Source organism: Panthera uncia, assembly GCF_023721935.1.
Source record: "Panthera uncia isolate 11264 chromosome D3 unlocalized genomic scaffold, Puncia_PCG_1.0 HiC_scaffold_8, whole genome shotgun sequence".
In the NCBI taxonomy this organism is placed as follows: domain Eukaryota; kingdom Metazoa; phylum Chordata; class Mammalia; order Carnivora; family Felidae; genus Panthera; species Panthera uncia.
Window position 1 is genome coordinate 64,115,551 of NW_026057586.1, and position 21,990 is coordinate 64,137,540.

General features: G+C 44.5%; 1 pseudogene; it reads right to left on the reverse strand.

The window, feature by feature from the left end:
* Positions 1 to 4,352: 4,352 nt before the first annotated feature.
* LOC125914338 (60S ribosomal protein L17-like) lies at positions 4,353 to 5,581 on the reverse strand (annotated as a pseudogene).
* Positions 5,582 to 21,990: the final 16,409 nt, after the last annotated feature.

Sequence of the window (21,990 nt, forward strand, 5' to 3'; positions counted from 1 at the left end):
ATATATGATGTGAGGTAAAGGTCAACTTCATTCTTTTGCATTCTTTTGCTGAGACAACCTAGTTGTTTCAGCATCATTTGTTGAAAAGATTATTCTTTTGCCCATTGCATTGTTTTTGCCCCCTGGTTGAAAATTAATTGACCATAAGTGTGAGGATTTATTCCTGGATTCTGAATTCTGCTCCACTGATCTATATGTCTATCCTTATGGCAAAACCATACTGTCTTGATAACTGTAGCTTTACAGTCAATTTTGAGATCAGGAAGTTGAGCTCTCTAGCTTTGTTATTTTTCAATGTTGTTTTAGTTATTCTGGTTCCTATGAATTTCAGTGTGAATTTTAGAACCAGCTCCATGAGTTTCTGCAAACGGACCAGGTAGAATTTTTTTAATGTTTATTTATTTTTGAAAGACAGAGAGACAGAGCGCAAATGGGGGAGGGGCAGAGAGAGGGGGAGACACAGAATCCGAAGCAGGCTTCAGGCTCTGAGCTGTCAGCACAGAGCCCAATGTGGGGTTTGAACTCACGAGCCATGAGAGCATGACCTGAGCTGAAGTAGGTGGCTCAACCAACTGAGCCTAGACCAATTTGCGGAGTGTCGCCAACTTACCAACATTAATCCTTCCGATCCGTGAACATGGGATGTTTTGATTTATTTAGATCTTTAAATTATTTCAGTACTGCTTTATAATATTTAGAGTATCTTGTTTTCACTTCTTCGTTAATATTCCTAAGTATTTTATCCTTTTTGACGTTATTGTAAATGGAATAGTTGTCTTAATTCTATTTTCCCATTGTGCACTGCAAGTGTATAAAAACACAATTGATTTTTGTACGTTGATCTTGTATCTTGCAACCCACTGGACTCATTTATTAATTCGAATAGTTTTTGGGGGATTCTTTTGGATTTTCTATCTACAAGATCATGTCATTTGTGAACAGCATTTTTACTTCTTCTTATACAATATTCATGTATTGTACTTCATTTTCTTGCCTAATGGCTCTGACTACAACTTCCAATACAATGTCGAACAGACGTGGTGAACTTGGGCATTCTCATGTTGCCCTTAATCTTCGAGAGAAAGGATTCTGTCTCCATCATTAAGTATGCTAGCTGTGGATTTTTCAGACACTCCTTATCAGATTGAGAAAATTCATTTTTTAAATTTAGTTACTTATTTGAGAAAGAGGGAGAGAGGGGGAGAGAGAGAGAGAGATAATGAACAGGGGATGGGCAGAGAGAGAGAGGGAGACAGAGGATCTAAAGCAGGGTCTGTGCTGACAGCAGAGAGCCCAGTGTGGGGCTTGAACTTACAAACCATGGGATCGTGACCTGAGTCACCGACTTCAAGTCGGACGCTTAACTAACGGAACCACCTAGGCACCCTGAGCAAGTTCACTTTTATTGCAAGTTGTTTTTGAGTGTTTTATCATGAAGGAGTGCTATATGATCCATCCAGTTTTTGCAAGGGTCAGACTAACGAATTAAATCGGGTTTTATAGACATCAGCACCCTGCATCCTTTAGGTCTCTAGCCATGACATTAACCTCTGCTGTTCTTAAGATGCAGCATTAGGTTCTTTAATTTTTGTGGGGAGGTAGTTCAGGAGCTTTCACTTACAACAGAGATCTGACTCTAAAGATCAGAACCACTGTGGAAGTTCTGCCAAGTGCGAAATATGTGTGCTGCAAATATATATTCAAAAACTGGATGGGGCACCTGGTTGGCTCAGTCAGAAGACATGTGACTCTTGTTCTCAGGATCTTGAGAGTTCAGTAAATAAACTTAAAAAAAAAAAACCTGGAAAAGTAACCAGTTCTCCATTTGTTACCTTATCCTCCACCCGATTCTAGCAGGGGGGCCATGATGGTATCTTGGGTCCCTGGTACCAGTATTAACACGGAGCCTGCTGTAAAATGATCTGGGTTTTCCAAGGTGCCTGAGTGGCTCAATCAGTTGAGTGTCCATCTCCTGATTTTGACTCAGGTCATGATCTCAGAGTCATGGGATTGAGCCCTACATTGGACTCTGTGCTGACAGCATGGAGCCTGCTTGGAATTCTCTCTCTGACCCTCCTCCCCTCCTAAAAATAAATAAACATTAAAAAAAAATTAATGATCTAGGTTTTCCCTTTCTCCAGTATGCAACCACCTGAGTAAATGGACCCAGATCCTTTCACAGAAGGATTAAGACATCACTCCTATAGATACACTTTTCATGGTGTTGCTGGATCCTTACCCATGTGAAGGAGACTTCAGTAGATGAGGTCTGAGCCTGAGAACTGGCTGGAAATTGGGCAAAGGATTGTGACATTCCCTGGGTCCAGTGATCTCAGCCTTTTGCTCTTCTATTATTTATGTATGTTTGTATGTATGTATTTATGTATTTATTTATTTGAAGGGAGGAGAGAGAGACCAAGCAGGGGAAGGGCAGAGGGAGAGAGAGAGAGAGAATGTTAAGCATGATCCCACAACCCTGATATCATGACCTGAGCCAAAATCAAGAGTCTGACGATCAACCAACTGAGCCACCCAGGCGCCCCATGCTCTTCTATTATTATTTTTTTTTCTAATGTGGTAAAATGTACACAGCCTAGAGCTTACCATTGTAATGATTTTTTTAACGTTTTATTTATTTTTGAGACAGGGAGAGACAGAGCATGAACAGGGGAGGGTCAGAGAGAGGGAGACACAGAATCTGAAACAGGCTCCAGGCTCTGAGCTGTCAGCACAGAGCCTGACGCGGGGCTCGAACTCACGGACTGCGAGATCATGACCTGAGCTGAAGTCAGCCGCTTAACCGACTGAGCCACCCAGGAGCCCCTGTAATGATTTTTAAGTGCACAATTCTGTGGCATTAAGTATATTCACAATGTTGTGTAACTATAGTCACTCTCATTTCTGGCACTTTCCATCATCCCAAACAGAAGCCCTATACTCGTTAAACAATAACTCCACATTTCCTCCTACTCCCAGGGCCTGCCAACTAAGGGTTATGGCTGAGTTCCACTGAATGCATATGCCACATTTTAAAATCTGTAGGTGGATATTTGGGTTGCTTCCACCTTCTGACTATTGTGAATAATGCTGCTGTGAATGTGGGTGTACAAGTATCTGCTTGAGTCCCCGTCTTCAGTTCTTTGGGATACATACCTAGAAGTGGAATTGCTGAATCACGGTAATTCTCGGTTTAGCTGTTTGAGAAACCACCGAATTGTCTTTTCATGGTAGCAGCGCTGTCTTACATTGCCACTAGCAAAGCGCAGGGGTTTCAATATCTCCGCATGTTTGCCAACATTTGTTATTTTCCAGTTTTAAAATTTGTAGTCACCGTAATGGATATAAAGTGGTATCTTGTGGTTCTGAATTGCATTTCCCTAATGATTAACGATGAGTGTCTTTTCATGTGCTTCTTGGCCGGTTGTATGTCTCCTTGGAAGAAATATCTATTCAAGTCCTTGGCTCATTTTTTAAATTGGGATATTTTGTTTTTGTTGAGTTTACTTATATTATTTTTCCCAATATTTCATTATGAAAAATTTCAAACATCCAGAAAATTTGAAAGGTTTGTACAGGGAACCTCCATATCCTCACTACCTAGATTCTTGGATTAAGGTTTTTTTTTTTTTTAATTTTTTAATGTTTTATTTATCTATTTATTTATTTATTTTTGAGACAGAGAGAGACTGAGCATGAGCAGGGGAGGGGCAGAGAGAGGGGGAGACACACAGAATCTGAAGCGGGCTCCAGGCTCTGAGCTGTCAGCACAGAGCCCGACATGGGGCTCGAACTCATGGAGTGTGAGATCATGACCTGAGCTAAAGTCAGACGCTTAACCAACTGAGCCACCCAGGCACCCCTTGGATTAAGGTTTTGCTTTGTCACCTATGTATGCATGCATTACTCCACCTGATGCTTTACGCATTCCAAAGTAAGTTACAGACATCAATACACTTCATACCTAAAATCTTCAACATGCATATCATTAACTACATCAACATTTTGCAATCAACATTTGATTGCAAACTTAAGGTAACATTTATATATAGAGAATTATACAGATCTTGAATGTACCACTTTGTGAGTTTTGACAAATGTATACCCCTGCACTATGCAAACCCCTACCAAGAGATAGAATATTTCCATAACTCCAAAAACTTGCTTTATGCTCCTTCTCAGATAGTCACCATCCCCTCCCCACCCTCAAGAGGAAACCACTGTTTTGTTTTTCAACATAGATTAATTTTGCCTCCTCTGAAAGCTCATTGAAATGGACTCCTACAGTACGATCTATTCTTGTATAAGGGGTCATTTGGTTAGTATAATACATATTTTTAAACTTTTATTTGCATTTATTTTATCCAGAATTTACTCCTGGGCCACAAATTTTGTTTCTTCAGTTTTTTCTGGGATATCTTTTTCTTCCGTGCAACCTCCTCCTCTGGTTTAGGAACAATCTACTTCTTTTCAGTAAAGATCGGCTCAGTGTGGCAGGAAGAGCTCATATATGGGTCAGTCCAAACATGACCTCTGTAAGTTCTGCGCTGCATCTTGGGGTTTTGTTCACCTGAATGTGCTGCTCAATGACCAGAGAATCTACATCCAAACCCTTAAGTTCAGCATTACTCTTAGCATTTTTAAGCATGTGTAGTAAAAATTGAGCGCTCTGTTTGAGCCTCTGATTCTGTGTCCAGCCCCACTCTTTGGCCTGGGCATACCTACCAACTCCACCATTGTAGTAACAGAATGGCACACATTGCTTCTATAAAGTGACAGTCTTCAGATACTTGGTGGCTTTTCGGATATGCATACCCTTGATGGCCTGGGCAGTTTCGCGTGTGTTCTTTCTTTCTTTCTTTTTTAAAAGATTTTATTTTTAACTAATCTCTACATACAACCTGGGACTTGAACCTACAACCCTGAGATCAAGAGTTGCAGGGGCACCTGGGTGGCTCAGTCAGTTAAGCACCCGACTCTTCATTTTGGTTCAGGTCATGATCTCACAGTGTGTGAGATTGAGACCCGCATTAGGTTCTGCCCTGCATGGGATTCTCTCTCTCCCTCTCTCTGCCTCTCCCCTGCTCGTGTGTGAGCATGTGCACCCGTGCTCGCTCTCTCTCTCTCAAATGAATAACTTAAAATTTTTTTTTTCTAAAAAAAAAAAAGAATTGCATACTTCACCGACTGAGCCAGCCAGGTGCCCTTCATGTGCGTTCTTAATTTTTTTTTTAATGTTCATTTATTTCTGAGAGAGAGAGAGACAGAGCATGAGTGGGGGAGGGGCAGAGAGCGATGGACCGTGGAATCTGAAGCAGGCTGCAGGCTCTGAGCTTTCAGAGCAGAGTCTGATGTGGGTCTCAAACCCATGAAATGTGAGATGAGATCATGACCTGAGCCAAAGTCGGACGCTTAACCGACTGAGCCACCCAGGCGCCCCTATGTTGTTAAAGTGAACATGAAGATTTGAACATCTTGATTTGCATGATTTTGTAGTTTTCTGGGTCAAGTGAATAGCGGACCATTTTCAGAGATCACCTCAGGCTGCTTATTGTAAGAGTTCAGTGTAATATTTTTAACAGTCATCCATCTTGTTGTGTTGTTTTGTGCCAGTCTTAGCTTATCAATAACCATGTTGTGGATGGACCAGCCTTTATGGTTCTTATGATTGTAAGATGCTTTTCAGCAATAAACATCAGGAAACTTTGAAAAAATAAAAATGTATTGCTTACAGGACCTGGAACTTACACAGCACACCTGGGGCCACACAGCAAGGTCACAGAGAGAGAGGGAATGCACACGGACCTGGGGTTCTGGTGAATTTATTAAAAAAAAATTTTTTTTTTAATGTTTATTTACTTACTTCTGAGGCAGACAGAGCATGAGTGGGAGAGGGGCAGAGAGAGAGGGAGACACAGAATCCGAAGCGGGCTCCAGGCTCTGAGCTGTCAGCACAGAGCCCCACAAGGGGCTCAAACTCACAAACAGTGAGATCATTACCTGAGCCAAAGTGGGCCGCCCAACCGATTGAGCCACCCAGGCACCCATTTATTGGTGAATTTAAAACATAAGAGCAGGAATGTAAAACATGGCAAGAGTTTAAAAAAACAAACAAACAACCCCCCCCCCCAATGGCCCAAATGGTCATTTATCAAAATCAACCAAGATCTCTAAAACAAAGGAGCCGCAGTGAAGGGAGGTAGCCTGGCTCTTTATCTAGTTGTGTGGCTGGCAGTGTGTTTATTGGAGATAGCCATCTCTGAAGAGGATGCCTCAGCCATCAAAGCTTAAATCAGGCACTCACATTACAAAAAAGAAACCCAACTGTCAGGGCTTACACTATGTGTGTGAATCAGAAATGTTTTCTTCTTATCACTGGCTAGTACTCCTTTGTTGTGAAGATAATTTCCTGTTTTCTAAAAATGTTATAATTTTACAATTTTTTAATTTTTAAAAAATGTTTATTTGTTTTTGAGAGACAGAGACAGAGTGCGAGCCGGGAGGGGCAGAGAGAGAGGGAGACGCAGAATCTGAAGCAGGCTCCAGGTTCTGAGTTGTCAGCACAGAGCCCGATGCTGAGCTCGAACCCACAAACTGTGAAATCATGACCTGAGCTGAAGTCGGACGCTTAACCGACTGAGCCGCCCAGGTGCCCCTATAATTTTATATTTTAGGTTTAGATCTACAATGGTTCTCAAATTACTTTTCGTGTATGGTCTGAGGAAGGAGTTGAAGTTAAATTCTTCCCATATAGATAACTAGTTGTTACAGCACCATTTATTGAAATAATTGTCCTTTCCTTATTGCATTTCATTGGCACCTTGTTTAGGAGTCAATGGCCATGTAACTGTGGGTCTGTTTCTAGGTTCTCTGTTCTGTTCTATAGATCTACTTATTGATCCTTATGCCAGTAGCACAGTTGATTACTGTAGCTTCACAGAAGGTTTTGAGAAAAGCATAGATTCTCCAACTTTTTATTCGTTTTCGAAATTGCTTTGGATATTTCAGGTTCTTTGTATGCCAGAAAATATTAGAGTTGTCTTGTTAATTTCTTCAGAAAATGCTTATTGGGATTGTCTTTAGAATTAGATTGAATCTATAAATCCATTTTGGGAGAATGGACATCTTAAAAATATTGACTTTCCAAATCTGTGAACTTGGTATCTTGCTCTCCATTTATTTATGTCTTATTTAATTTCTTTTAAGGTGTTTATTTTATTATTATTGTTTATTTTGTGAGAGAGAGAGAGAAAGAGAGAGAGTTGGGGGGGGGGCGGATTGGGAGACAAAGAGAATCCCGAACTCAAACCTACAAAACCGGAAACTGCGAGATCATGACCTGAGCCAAAACCAAGAGTCAGACACTTAACCAACTGAGCCACCCAGGAGCCCCTATGTCTTCGTTAATTTCATGCAGCAATATTTGTAGGTTGCAATGTGATGTCTTGGAGGTTTGTTGTTCTATTTATTTCTAAGTATTTTATGTTTCTTGATGTTATTGTAAATGAAATTGTTTTTCATTTTCAATTATTTGTTACTATTACATAGAGATATAGTTAATGTTTGTATATTAACCTTACATCATGACTGCATTAGTTTGCTAGAGCAGCTATAACAAAGTACCACAAACTAGGTCATGTAAAACAACAGAAATTTATTGTCTCCTCCTTCTGGGGGCTAGAAGTCTGGGAAAAAGGTGTTAATGGGGCCATGCTTTCTCTGAAGCCTGAAGAGAAATCTTTCCTTACTCTTCAAACCTCCTGGGGTTTGCTGGCAATATTTGGCAGTCCTCGGCTTGAAGCTGTGTAAGTCCAATTTTTGCTTTTGTTGCCACATTGCATTCTTCCTGTGTGTCGGTCTTCACATTGATGTATTCTTTTTTAAAATTTTCTTTAAGTTTATTGATTTTTTGAGAGAGAGAGAGAGAGAGAGAGAGAGAGAGCATCCCAGGCAGGCTCCGCACGGTTAGCAGGACTGATACAGGACTCTAACCCATGAACTGTGAGACCATGACCCAACCTGAAACCAAGAGTCAGACACTTAACTGACTGAGTCACCAAGGCGTCCCACACTGATGTATTCTTATGAAGACATCAGTCATGTTGGATTAGAGGTCCACCCTACTCTGTTAAGACCTCATCTTGGGGCACCTGGGTGGCGCAGTGGGTTAAGCCTCCGACTTCGGCTCAGGTCATGATCTCACGGTCCGTGAGTTCGAGCCCTGTGCCGGGCTCTGTGCTGACAGCTCAGAGCCTGGAGCCTGTTTCAGATCCTGTGTCTCCCTCTCTCTGACCCTCCTCTGTTCATGCTCTGTCTCTGTCTCAAAAATAAATAAAAGATAAAAAAAAGTTAAAAAAGAGACCTCATCTTAACTAATTACACCTGCAATGACCTTATTTCCATAAGGTCACATTTTGAGGTATTGGGTATTAGGACTTCAACATATTTTTTTTGGGGGGGGGGGACATAATTCAGCCTTGCTGATTTCATTTACTAACTTATAGACCTCTGTAATTTGTTTTTGTAGATACTTTGAGGTTTTCTATATGAACGATTATAACATCTGAAATACCATCTGTCTAGTTTTACTTTTTCTTTTACAATATTATAACTTCGATTACAATATATCTTTTTCTTGCCTTATAGAATTGTCTAGACCTTCAGTACAATGTTGAATAAAAATAGTGACATCAAACTTCCTTGCCTTGTTCCCAACCTTGGAAGGAAACAACTCAGTCTTTAAGCCTTAAGTGTGATGTTAGAGGCAGGATTTTCATATATGTAGCAAGGATTTTATCTTATCTTAGATGTTTATTTATTTTGAGAGAGAGAGAGAAAGAAAGAGAGAGAGAGAAAGAGAGAGTCAGGGAGGGGCAGAGAGAGAGAGGGAGAGAGAGAATCACAAGTAGGCTCTGCATTGTCAGCTCAGGGGCTCAACCCTACAAACTGTGGGATGATGATCTGAACCCAAATCAAGAGTTGAATGCTTAACAGACTGGGGTGCCCGGGTGCCCCAGATGCAGCAACAATTTTAAAGCAACTATTATAACTATGTTCAAGGATATAAAAGAAAATATGCTCATAATAAATGATAAGATGGGAATCTCAGCAGAGAAAAAGAAACTTCAAGAAAGAGCCAAGTGGAAATTCCTTAATTGAAAAATACAATGTTAGAAATAAAAAAATGTACTAGATGGGCTTAACAGCAGAAGGAAGGTGACAGAAAAGTCAGTGGATTCAAGATAGAGCAATATAAACTACCCAAGCTGGACAGTGGAGAGAAAACTGATTGATTGAACAAATGAACAGAATCTTAGGGATCTGAGAAACCCTGCAGTAGGTCATAGGACCTATCGTACTTGTTCCTGGAATCCCAGAAAAGGCAGAGGGATAATGGAAGCATGTATTAGTTTCCTATCACTGTTGTAACAATTTTTCACAAGCTTGGTGCTTTAAAATAGTACAAATACATTATCTTACATTTCTGTAGGTTAGAAGTGTACACAGGCCCCACTGGGCCAGGGGTCAGCTGCATTCCTTTCTGAAAGAAAATCCATTCCCTTGCCTTTTCCAGCTTTTAGAGGCTGCGTTGGCCCCTGTCTCATTCCCTCATCTTCCAAGAAGTGGATAGTGGTTCACTTCTTTCTGACAATTGCATCACTCTGACTTCCTCTGCTCCCTCTTCCACTTTTAAGGGTCCTTGTAATTACACTGGATTCTCCTGAATACTCCAGGATACTCTCCTTACCTCAAGGTCCTAAACTTAATCACATTTGCAAAGTCTTTCTTTGCCATGTGAAAAAACTACATTCACAGTTTCTGGGGATTAGGTTGTAGACATCTTTTTTTTTTTTTTTTTTTTTTTCAACGTTTATTTATTTTTGGGACAGAGAGAGACAGAGCATGAACGGGGGAGGGACAGAGAGAGAGGGAGACACAGAATCGGAAACAGGCTCCAGGCTCTGAGCCATCAGCCCAGAGCCTGAGGCGGGGCTCGAACTCATGGACCGTGAGATCGTGACCTGGCTGAAGTCGGACGCCTAACCGACTGCGCCACCCAGGCGCCCCTTAGGTTGTAGACATCTTTGAGGGGACCATTATTCTTCCTACCCCAGGGAGGAGAAAAATATTTGAAGAAATAATGGTTTTGCTTTTTAAAAACTTAATGGAAGACATACATTTACAGATTCACCAAGGTCAGCATCCCCCAAACAAGGTAAAAGCAAAGAAAGCACGGTTAGGAGCATCATGGTCAAACTGAAAGCTGGAAATGAAGAATAAACATTAAAAATAGCTGGAGAAACATGGCACATTATATACAGGTGAAGGATATGAATGTTAGCTGACTTTTCATCAGAAATGATCGAAAGACAAAAGACAAAAATGGAATAGCCTCTTTAATGTGCTGAGTATGGAGAATAGACTCATACATCCAGAATTCTATTTCCAGCAAAAAATATCCTTCAAGAGTGGAGTGAAATAAAGATATTTTTAAACAAAAACTAAGGTTATTTGTTACTTGCACACCTGCACAGCAAGAAGTATAAAGGAAATTCTTCAAGCTGAAGGGAAATGATAGGAGATGGAAACTCAGATCTCCATGAAGAAAAGGAGAACATCAGAAATACTAAATATGTGGGTAAGTATAAAAGACTATCTTTTTTCTTCTTATCTTAAAATGATGACTGGGGCACCTGGGTGGCTCAGATGGGCATCTGATTTCAGTTCAGGTCATGATTTTATTTGTGGGTTTGAGCCCCACATTGGGCTCTGAGCTGACAGCACGGAGCCTGCCTCAGATCCTCTGTCCCCCTTTCTCTCTGCCCCTCCCTAGCTTGCACTCTTTCTCTGCCTCTAAAAATAAATAAACACTTAAAAAAATAATGTCTATAAAACAAATATTATAACTTTTACCTTTCAACTTTCATGTTTATAAATATAATAATATCTCAAAAAACAGAGGGTGTGGCAGCAAACAGAACCATGCAATCTCAATGACATTTTACATGACATAGTACAATATTAACTGCAATTAGACTGCGAAAAGTTAAGATGACATATTGGAAGTCCTATAGGTACCAGTAAAGAGGGCAAAGTGGTATAGCTGAAAAGCTAATAAAAAATGGACTTCGAAAATGTGCAAACATGAGTTAAGAAGAGAGAAGGCAGGAAAGGAGGAATACAGGACTAAAAAACAAGGTGGGGGGGGGACAGAAAACAGCAAATAGCAAAACAGCAAACAGACTTAGATTCAGCTACATTAACAATTACATTAAATTTAAACAAAACAAACATTCCAAAGAAAAGGAAGACATTGTCAGACTCAGACTGAATTCTTAAAAAAAAAAAAAAAATTGAGATTTAAGTGCATGCTGCCTACAAGAGATGCACTTCAAGTGTAGACACTGATGGACTAAAAGTAAAGTCATGGGAAAAAAGACATACCACAGAACACTAACCTTAAGAAAACTGGAGCAACCAGGGGTGCCTGGGTGGCTCAGTCGGTTGAGCATCAGACTTTGGTTCAGGTCATGAGCTCACGGTTTGTGAGTTCCAGCCCCACATGGTGTTTGATGTCAGAGAAGAGCCTGCTTCAGATCCTCTGTCCCTCTCTCTATGCCCCTCCCCTGCTTGCACTCTCTCAAAAATAAATAAAAAACATTAAAAAAAAAAAGCTGGAGCAACTATATTTCCATCAGAAAAAGTACACTTCAAAGGGCGCCTGGGTGGCTCAGTCGTTTAAGCTTCCGACTTCGGCTCAGGTCATGATTTCACAGTTGGTGAGTTGAGCCCTGCGTTGGGCTCTGTGCTGACAGCTCGGAGCCTGGAGCCTGCTTCAAGTTCTGTTTCTTCCTCTCTCTGCCCTTCCCTTGCTCACACTCTGTCTCTGTCTTTCTCTCTCAAAAATAAACATTAAAAAAAGAAAAAGTATACTTCAAGACAAAGACTATTTATTATGAGACATAAAAGGAGATATTTCATGATGATAAAAGGGTTATTAATCAGGAAAATCTACAATCCTAAATGTGTGTCTAATAACTGATTTTTAGAAAACATTAAGCCAGAAGTGATGGAATTAGTGATAAAAATAGACAAATTAATAAGCATTCTTGGAGTTCCAACTAGAATAAATCAGTAAGGTCATTAGTGATCTGAGCACCACCACCAAACTCCTGACCTAATTGACATTGATGGAACATTCCACCTAACAATGGAAGAACATATTCTTTCCAAGTACATGTGGTACAGTCATAAAGACAGATCATATGCTGGGCCATAAAACAAGTCTCAATAAATTTGAAAAGATTGAAATTTTATAGAATGTTGTCTACCCAACAATGGAATTAAGTTAGAAATAGATAAAACCAAAAAATATGCAGAAAACCTCTAGATATTTGGATGCTAAACAACATACTTTTAAATAATTTATGTGTCCAAAAAGAAATCAAAAGAAAAAGGAGTTATTTCAAATTTAGTGATAAAAATACAATGTATCAAAATTTGTAGTATGCAACTGAAGTAATGTTAAAGTGAAAATTTATGGCTTTAAAAGAAGCTATGGGGACTCAGTCGGGCTCAGTGAGGGCTCAGTCGGTTGAACATCTGACTCTTGATCTCAGGGTCGTGAGTTCAAGCCCCACCTTGGGCTCCACACCTACTTAAAAATAAATAAAAATAAAAGAAGCTATAGAAATGCTTTAGAAAAGGAAACATAAACCAATGACATAAAGTTCTGGGTTAAGTACAAGTAAAACAAGATTTAAAAAATAAAGTAGAAGGGCACCTGGGTGGCTCAGTTGGTTGAGTGACTGACTCTTGATTTTGGCTCAGGTCATGGTACCAGGGTCATGGGATGGATTGAGCCCCGTGTCGGGCTCCTTCCTGAGTGTGGAGCCTGCTTAAGACTCTCTCTCTCTCTCTCTCTCTCTCTCTCTCTCACTGTCTCTCCCCTTTCCTCTGCCCCTCTCCCCTATTTGCACGCACTCTCTTTCTCTAAAATAAAAAAATAATAAAGTAGAAAGAAGAAAATAACAAAGAGTAGTATCCAATAATATATAAAATAGGCAAACAAGAGAAAATTAAAGCCAATACATGTTTTTTTAAAAAGATCAACAAAACAAACTATACTCAACCAGCTAAAATGAACACAGATTACCCACATCAGAGATGAAAAGGGGGACATTACTGCAGACTCTGCAGACATTAAAAGGAAAATAAAGAGGGGTGCCTTGGTGGCTCAGTTGGTTGAGTGTGAGATTCTTGATTTAGGCTCAGGTCATAATCTCACGGTTTGTGAGTCTGAGCCCTGTGCTGGGCTTTGCTCTGGCAGTGCAGAGCCTGCTTGGGATTCTCTCTCTCATTCCCTCTCTCTCTGCCCTTCCCCCAAGCTCTCTCTGTCTCTCTCTGTCGTGTGTGTGTGCACATTCTCTCTCTCTCAAAGTAATAAACTTAAAAAAAGGAACTATTATGAACTTTAATAATAACCTAGAATTAACTACAGTTAATATTCTATTTTATGATAAAATGTTGGACAATTTTTTTTCCCTAAGATCAGGAATAAGAATAAGGATGTCCACACTCACTACTTCTATTCAACATTGTCTTAGAAGTCCTAGCCAGTGCAATCCAGGAAGAAAAAGACATAAAAGCTATGAAGATCAAAAAGGGAAAGGTAACACTGTCTCTATTTGCAGATGACATAATACTTATGGTAGGAATGTAAAAAAAGAACAACTACTATAGAAAATAGTACGGCAGTTTCTTATGGAGTTAAGGATGCACCCATTCCATTCCTAGCGATTTATCCAAAAGAAGTGAAAATGCAGACTTGTGTTTGAATGTTAATAGCAGCTTCAAGCAAGAAATAACCCAATGTCCCACAGATTGATAAATGAATAGAATTAAATACAACGAAATACTACTCAGAAAAGAAAACATAGATAAATCTCATAATCATTCTGAGTGAAAGATACTGGTCCCCTTCCCCCCTAAAATAATATATACTATATGTATCTTAAAAGTCTATAAAATGAGAACTAGGAATTTTGGAAGTGATGGTTTCATGGCTGTATACATATGACAAAACTCACCAAACTATACATTTTAAATGTATGTGGTTTATAGTAGTTGGTGCCTTAGTAAAATTGTCTCAGTAAAATCATTAAAAAAAAAAAAAGCTGTTTGCTAATTCCAAAATCTAGATCATCCTGGGGCTGGGCTTCATTGATTGGCTTTCCTCTTACACATGGGTCATTATTTTCTGTATCTTTGTATGTCTGATAATTTTGGATTGTATCCTGGACATTGTGTATGATCTATTGTAAAGATTATAGTATCTGTTATGTTCCTCTGAAGGACACTGATTTCTTGTTTTAGCAGACAGTTAATTTGGCTGAATGAAAACTGTAAAATTTGTCACCCTGGTAGTGTAAGGCAGTGGAACTCTTTATCCCATTATTTTAGCCTCAGCTGGGGTACTCGAAATCTGCTCTGTACATGCATAGTTCAGGCATTACCCAGAGATTTGGGCAGAATTTATATACAGAGTTTGGGGCTCTCCCTCTTTGGCTCTCTCTTTGTGACATTACTTCCCTCACTTTTCAGCTGCTATGGTTCTGAAGTCAGCCTCAAATTGAATGCCTCTCAGAAACAGTATTATCTTCCAGGCTCTGGTCATATTCTAGTCACTCTTACTGGGGACTTTCTGCTAATGGAAAACTCATGTTTTCTTCCATGTGTTGACTCCCTATCCAACACCATGCCTGCTCACTATCCAATGTCTTCAGATTTTAAAAAATATATTGTCCAGAGTTTATCATTATTATCCATAGGAGGATTGGTCCAAACCTAGTAGCTCCATGTTTACCAGAAGTGGAACTCTTCTCACTCATTTTAAATATTTTTTGAAGCTTATCTAAGTTGCTAAATACTATTCTTTAAGCCATCACTATAGATCCTGTAGTCTAAGCCTCCTTGACTATTATTCTATCTGGCAATCAATAGAATAATTTCCACTTTGCTCCTAGCAGTTAATTCAGCACCTGGCACCTGCTACTCTAGGATCCTGTCATCTCCTTTCCTACTAGGAAGCCAGTTCTGTAATGGCATCGTCCACATCACCCATGGAGGACAGCAGTGGCTTCTCACAAGTGCACTCCTTTGTGCACTTCAGGCCCTCCTGAAGATCTGGGGGAGCTCACAGGCAGCTTGTAACTTTTCTAATCATAAACCCAATTCAACATGCCCCCTTTCTGAGTCTTCTGACTTCTTCCTTTGCATTTTTTTCATGGCTGTTCTAGCATCTCTCTTTTGTTTGTTGTAGACCATGACTTTTCCCAAGGGCCATCCAGGCAGCATATAGGAATAATTGTTTCTTGGGGTTCCTGCCAGAGTCTCCTATGTCACAGGAGAGTACCCATATGTTGACCAGCTCTTCCTTATCCATTTTTGTGTCCTACTCCCTTGATCCATTGCCTTCAGGGTCCATATCAAGACATCCTCTTCTGGTTCTTGCCAGCTCTGCTCAGACAAACCTATAGCTCCCTTGCATACCATCTGTGCCCTCTCAGTGGTCCCAACATTTCAGTTAGTCTATGCTGAGATATGATCCTAGTTTGGGGTGTGGTGGCCTACAGGGGAGGTGGGGGCAGACCCAGAGACAAACATTATCTGATAAGGTGTCTGCCTCTTCTGAGGTGTGTGCAGAGTTCTCATGTAAGGTGGGACCATTTTATTCACCAGAGGTTTCAGGGGAGTCTGGAGTTCAAAGTGCTCAAGTGCATCCACCCAGATATCCCCACTCCATGTTAGGGTTCCATTTCTTCACCATCAGGGCCCTAACTTCGATGCAAAGAGGCTTGTCTAGGTTGAGCTACCTACTCTGCAGTGCCTCATGTTCATCTTCCTCAGGCTGCAGTCTCTTGATATGTGCCAGGTGGCCTCTGACTCTTACTGTTGATTAATATCTTTGAACTTGCCATGCTCTTTCCTCAAGAAGTCAATAATACTTTGTGACAGCCACTTAGCCCCTTAGCTTTTGTAGTTACCATTTCCTCCTTACCTCTCTAGTGCCGGAGAAGTGCACTGGCTACTGCCTCCCTTTCCACTTGTCTCCCATCCCAATTCTCCCAGATGACAGTTTTCACCATCACACTGCTATTCAAGCCAAGGGCTATTAATTCTACACATGCCATAAGTGATGGTCTTTCACTGCCACCCAGCTGGTTAGTGATGCAATTTCAGAGTGCCATTGTTAGAGTCAGTTTCCTGGGACCACCCACTTCTGGTACCAACTGTTTTAGGCCAAGTTCCCTAGGAGCAAAGCCTGACATAGAGATTCTTATCCAAATGACTTATTTTTGAGGGTGTGCTCTTAGAAGGAGTGAAGAAATCTGTATTAGTTTTCTAGGTCTTCCTTAACCAAGTCCCACAATCTTTGTGGCTTAAAACAACAGACATTCTCCCACAGTTCTAGAGGCCAAATGTCCAAAATCAAGGTGTCAACAGGGCTGTGCTCTAGGTGAGACTCTGTTTCGTGGCTTTTTCTTAGCTTCTAGTGTTTCTGGCAATCCTTGGTGCCCCTTGGCCTGCAGATGCATTGCTCCAATCTATGTCTATCATTACACCATGTTCTCCCTGTGTGTCTGTATCTTCATGTGGCTGTCCCCTCTCTGTGTGTCTGCCTCTGTCTCTTCTCACTTCTTATAAGCATGTCAGTCATACTGGATCAAGGGCCCACCATGACCTCATTTCATTTACATCTTAATTACATCTTCACAGACCCTACTTGCGGATAAGTTCACATTCCATGGGTACCAGGGCTTAGAACTTCAACATCTCTTTTTTGGGGGACACAACAGAAGCCTAGGGTAACCATTCTGGTTTACGCATTGAAATTTGCCTCCTGGCAAACTCTTTAGTGTCAGGAAACTGAGATGGTTGGTCACCCTGAAAGCAGGACAGGGCAGGGTAAGGAGTGGAGAGTGCTAAACAAGATAGTGGTCTTGGTTAGGGCCAGTTTCCTGTAATCCAGTAAGGAAGCACTGGGGGCTTCACAGATCTGAATTGCCTTGAGGCAAAGCAAGGGTCAGCCTTTTATACCCTATGCCAGTCAGTCTTTGGCTAAGCTCTGTCCCCAGCTGCTGTGTGGGAGGCTCCATCACCAAGGGTAGTGTTTCAAGATGGAGGCAGCTGTGCTCCATTAGCTGCCAATACTCAAAATGGCCGGACAAGTGGGCTGACCACCAAAGGGATCTGGACAGAGCCCCAGCTGCCTCCAGGATGCCACCCACAGGCGCACACACATCCAATTGTACCCTTGGTAGATGGTCCACCTTTCTACTTACCCACCTGGATAAATGCACATCTAGACACCTGTTCACCTTGGTAAATGCACACCTGTCCATTCAGGTTAAGTGGTCCAACCATCCACTTGTGCACCTTGTTAAATGTTCACCTACCACAGAGCCATCCAATCCTCAAAGTGAGTGAGCCTGCGCAGAGGCAGCAGTGATCTCTACAAACACAAATCCAATCATAGTGCTCCCTGGCTTCAAATCTCAGGATAAGAGGATCCTGATGATTAGTCCCCTTGTCTCTGTGGTCTTTCAGCCCCTGGACTCTGCCACTTCCGTCCATCTGCCCCATTGGCCTCTCCCTGCTCTCCTGCTGCCCAGGCTCCAGGTCAGCTCCTCCAACAAGCCGAGCACACAGCCAGCCTGGCCTCTCTCAGCCCCACCCTGGGGCTCAGAGGGGCCCTTCCTGCTCACCCCACCTGCAACACTGGAGACCTCAGGTCCCCTTCCCCTGCACATGCTCCATCAACAATCCTAGACGACACTGGATGCTCTCACTTCTGTTTTCCACATTGAAGAGCAGACCCGGCTGCTTCCAGGACTGGTCAAAGCTGGTCAGTGCAAAAAGAGAAGGGCAGTTGGGGGAGCAGGGCCTTTGGGGGGTCGGGAGGTGTTGAAGGAGTATCAGGGGCCAAGGGAGGAATATATCTGCAGATGAGCTGTGAGAGATCATTGGCCTTGGACAGTCAGAGACTGGAGTGCAAACAGGCCTAGCAAGGCCCAGGGTGGGTTTGGGAGTTAGGTTTCAGCAAGTGCAAAGATGGTGTGGTGTCAGAGGGGAGGGAGTATGCGGTGGCTCAGCATCCAGCAGAGATGGCAGCCAGGGTGGAAGCAGGGAGGGGGTCCTCAGCACAGCTCAGGGCTGGGGAAGGCAGACTCAGAATGGAGGTCAGGACTCTGGCTCCTTGAGGCAGCACCCCTCTCTCTTTCTCCAGCCTTTCCTCCTACCACCCCTCCCCTTCCAGGACCCCCTTTCTTGCCTCCCTCTCAGGCCAGGCAGGCGAGGCCATCAGGATTCCCCTGATTGCTTTCTTTCATCCCGGTGCCTTTCTCTGCAGCAAACGCCGCTAATGCCTCCTTTATCACGGAATTAGGGGATTTAGGGCCGATGGCACAAAGAGGCCCTCGATAGCGGCCGTAATCAAACGCCAATCGGCCTGATCTTGAGCGGGATGGGGAAGAAAGCGAGCGCCGGGGATTAGCGCGGGACCGAGTCCGGGCCGGTTAAGATAGTATCGGCGCGGCCACGGGGCTGAAGCCGCCGGGAGGGCCTGGCCGTGGCCGAGGAGAAAGGCCGGCTTAGCTGCTCTGCGCCAGGGATTCTGAAGCCATTAGCGGGGATTAGCGCCTGGGTTAATCTGCTTTGGCAGCTCAATTGTCAGCAGGGAGCGCGAGAGTGGTGGAAGACACCTCTGGCTGGAGTGGCCACGGGACCTCTGCAGTCCAGGCCCAGAGGCTGGTCTTGGTTTCCCCAGCTGACTGAGCTAAGCTTGGTCCTGAGGACCAGAGGGAAAGATGCACACCCCATCAGGACAAAGGGCTGATGCATGGACCTGGCTCACTTGGTGTAAGTGGAGCCAGGCTTTTGGCTCCAGCTTTCACCTTTTCCAGGCTTCTTGGGAAACCAGGGGACACAGTCCCTGACCATCCTTTCCTCCCTGGCCACCCTTCCCTTCTGTCCTTCCCATCTTGTTTGCTGCCTCCGCCATCCCTCAACCTCTGGCCTTGATCACCCCTTGGGAGCCCTGGGTGACAGCTTCCCCACTGAGTTTGGGTTCCTTAGAAAAGCACCCTCCCCATCATGTATGGCCAGGAAGCAGGTCAGACTGTGCTGATGGAGATAGGTGAGGAGCCACTGCTTGCAGACCTTCCATCTTTCCTTTAGGGGTCCCTTCTCAAGGTATGGATCCCTGAGGGGCTTATTTGTTGATTTAGTCAGGACTGATGTGATGCCACCTGCTGCCTCCCCACAGCTTATCTCCAGCCCCCTCTCACTAGCTGAGGCAGGGTGGGACTGTGTAGGCGTAGGCCTCCATAGATCAGTCCTTTGTCTCTGCTGGGGTTTTCCCCTCTGAGAAACAGGGCTGACTGAGAGGAGGAAAGGTCTGGCTAGGAGGCATCACTGTCCAGTTGTGCAGCCTGTACTCACAGGTTCCTTCTGTGAGGACGGCCCCCCCACCCCTCGTCCCCATGCCCCTTCCTGGGTTGCTAATGAACAGGCCCCTGGAGTGGGAGACTCAGAGGGGTGTCTCTGACCATAGGCCTCCTCCTCCTCCATGGGGATGCGGCAAGGACGCTGCCTTATAGGAGACCATGGCTGGCAACAGATAGCTGGTCTGAAGCTGGCTAGGCAGGCAGGATGGGGAGGGAGGTAGCAGTGGAGAGGCTGGTGGAGCCCTCTTGGTCCCATCCCCTGACCCTATCCCCTTTCTTATGGCTGAGATTGGGGCATTGAAGTAAAAAGATGCAGAGGGAGGAAAACACACAGTCGAAAGTCCTTTCTTCTTTCACTTGGCAGACATCTCACCAGCCCAGGCTGTGTGGAGTGGTGACGGGTGAGCCACATGGGACTTCCTCACGCGCTACTATGTCAGCAGCCCTCGGCAGCGTCCAGCATGGGCAGTCGGTGGCCGGGTCTGGCGCTTCAGTGACTCGGGAGTGGACGACGGTGGTTGGGCTATTCTCACGCCTAGTGTTGGGGGGCTGCAGGAGAGGTTAGGGCAATGGCAGTGAAATACAAGGGCCAGGGACTGGTGGCAGTGACCTCAATCCGCCTCCCGACACCCTGGCGGCTCAGACAGCACAGCCGCCAGAAGCCGCTGGCACATGCCGCGCCCCCCGGGGAACGCGTGTGCGAGCCTACGCCAGCCGGGAGCGCGCCCGTGACGCCATCAGTAAGAGCCGCACTGACTTCCGGACGCGGGTGTTCCCGGCCTCCGGTAGCCTCGGCTCGTCTTTGGACGCGTGCGGCGTAAACTGCTCTCACTGCCTGTCCTCGGGAAACCTCCTGGGTACCTTTTGCGCCCAGAGGCCCCTGTTCCCGGACCTCCCAATGAGGAGTGCTGAGAGAGGCCCTGATGGGTCTGCGGCCTTTAGCAGCCTGCCCGGGACGCAAACGAGTGACCATGAGTGTGGACCTTCCTCTCGGCCCTGGCAAGCACAGCCCCTTTCCCGTGACCTGGTCTGACCGGCCAGATAAGCCTCCGAGTCACAATTGCGGGCAGTTTATTTACCTTGACCCCATCACAGCCCTGGGGCGGGGCGGGGGGGAGGTCCTCGCCAGGTCATCGGCGGCGTGGGTGGGAAAGGCGCTGCGGGCTTCGGTCAGCCTGTGTAAGGGTACCCAGGGACAGACAAACAGACTGGCCAGAGAGCTTCGGCGACCCCAACCCGATCAGCGTGGGAAAACTGCCCAAAGCCCCAGTGCCTTCAGTGCTTTTCAGCCAGGGGTTGGGTGGCAGGCTACATTTGAGCACCGCTTAGGAGCAGAGGGGGTGGGATGGTTTATCCCTTGAAGTCATTTAAAGGAGAAGACACCCCAGTGGCCGAGCCTCCCAGGTCAGGCCTACTTAGTGGAGGATTAAGTGGGAGGTGGGTGTGGCCTGCCGGGAGACAAAAGTGACAGCGGTTGGGGAGGGTCAGGGCCTGACCCAATCTGAGCCGGGGAGGCGGGGCGGGGAGTTTGCCCTCAGGGATATTTGCCAGATAGGAGGGGATACACAAGACCACACCAGGGGCCACCAGGTTTTCCTTGGGTCACGCACATTGTTGGTCTAGGTCGAATTCATTTACAGTCCTGAGTGTCGTGTGACCCTCCCATTGTTCTTTCAGGCATTTCTTCATTGTGCATGCATCTCTGTCCTTGTCCCTGGGGTGTTCAGTCCCTGTTCCCAGATTTTGATGTGGCAGGAGCTTCTTAGACCCCCTGATTCTGTGCCCCTTACCAAAGACCTTCGTCCAAGGAATCTGCAAATATGTAGGAAGTAAAAGGACAAGAAAATACTCTGGCATCCTCAACTGAGATTGTGTTTGCTATAAAGGCTAAGGGCACACCCCGAAGAAACAGAATTCTGTTGGCTAAAAGGAGACAGACCTATTTGTCAGGAGTGACTGGCTTTTTTGTGTACTAAACTCTGATTGCCATTCATCACCTACACAAGGACATGGAAAAATCCAGGGGATGCCTGTGCAGTAGTGGCAGGGGTGGCCGGTGGGTTCAAGGAAGCAGGGAGCAGGGAAGACAGCTGCTTGAGGGCCTCTGACTAAAGGGTGCAGAACACTCATCTTCAGTCTCACAGTGGTGAGGACAGTGCTGGAGGTTGGCCAAACCTTGCCCCAGGAGTAGCCACCACCTCAACCTCTGCTCCCTTGCCTGGTCTCTGAGGCCATTGTCCCTCCTGGACACATTACATTATGATCCCAGGCTTGAGGCCATTGTAGATGGTGAAGGCTGCCTGTGGCTTCCAGCCAGGCACAGAGGCTCTGGCCGTGGATGGGATATGGTGAACTGGAGTCTCCACACTCCTCAGCTTACCTCTCTGATATGCAGACCCAGCCACCTCCTGGGGTTCCCTCCCCCCCCCCAGCCCCCTCCCCCACACCGCTGGTCTGTGCGTCTGTTTGTGGAGGGCCAGGCTGG